Source organism: Toxoplasma gondii, assembly GCF_000006565.2.
Source record: "Toxoplasma gondii ME49 unplaced genomic scaffold asmbl.652, whole genome shotgun sequence".
Lineage (NCBI taxonomy): Eukaryota > Apicomplexa > Conoidasida > Eucoccidiorida > Sarcocystidae > Toxoplasma > Toxoplasma gondii.
Genome location: NW_017383426.1, coordinates 1 through 1,026, shown reverse-complemented (window position 1 = coordinate 1,026; position 1,026 = coordinate 1). Strand labels below are relative to the sequence as shown.

The window sequence follows — 1,026 nt, the reverse complement described above, 5'->3', positions numbered from 1 at the left end:
AGTTGTTTAAGTGTGCGACTGTTTGAAAACGCAACAAATTTTTGTTGTTTTTTTAAAGAGCGCACAAGGTTCGGGATTCGTCCACTTCGAAGTATCACGAAGAGCTTTTCAATTTGTTTATAAATAAACAGATTGAAATGCTGTTAAGTGCATACTGTAATAAGAGGTGGATGGGTTGATACCCCGAATGTGTCCAAGGTGGACAAGCTTTGTTGATTTGTAGCATCAACGACCATGATTCCTGATGAATCGATTCAGGATGAAGGCGTTGTTGTTTCAAATAGCTCAAGAGTATCATCAGAAACTGGTGTTGCTGTTAAGGCTCACCAGGCGACCAAAAAACGTCGCGTTTTGATGTAGAACCTTGAGTGAGGCAGGCTTACACTTCTGTTTATGCCATAAAACACGAAAGAGGCCGGAAAATAGACGGTTGATTGAGTGTTTTTTTGGTGTTTTCGAGGTGGTCTGTCTCAGGAACATATTAACCTGGTTGATCCTGCCAGTAGTCATATGCTTGTCTTAAAGATTAAGCCATGCATGTCTAAGTATAAGCTTTTATACGGCTAAACTGCGAATGGCTCATTAAAACAGTTATAGTTTATTTGATGGTCTTTACTACATGGATAACCGTGGTAATTCTATGGCTAATACATGCGCACATGCCTCTTCCCCTGGAAGGGCAGTGTTTATTAGATACAGAACCAACCCACCTTCCGGTGGTCCTCAGGTGATTCATAGTAACCGAACGGATCGCGTTGACTTCGGTCTGCGACGGATCATTCAAGTTTCTGACCTATCAGCTTTCGACAGTACTGTATTGGACTACCGTGGCAGTGACGGGTAACGGGGAATTAGGGTTCGATTCCGGAGAGGGAGCCTGAGAAACGGCTACCACATCTAAGGAAGGCAGCAGGCGCGCAAATTACCCAATCCTGATTCAGGGAGGTAGTGACAAGAAATAACAACACTGGAAATTTCATTTCTAGTGATTGGAATGATAGGAATCCATACCCCTTTCAGAGTAAC

The 1,026-nt window shown here is 42.9% G+C and overlaps 1 non-coding gene across 1 annotated transcript; it reads right to left on the bottom strand.

The window, feature by feature from the left end:
* Positions 1-506: 506 nt before the first annotated feature.
* TGME49_459690 lies at positions 507-1,026 on the bottom strand (the record flags this gene model as incomplete). Its single annotated transcript, XR_001974313.1, has 1 exon — positions 507-1,026. It is a non-coding gene; the product is annotated as an 18S ribosomal RNA (ribosomal RNA).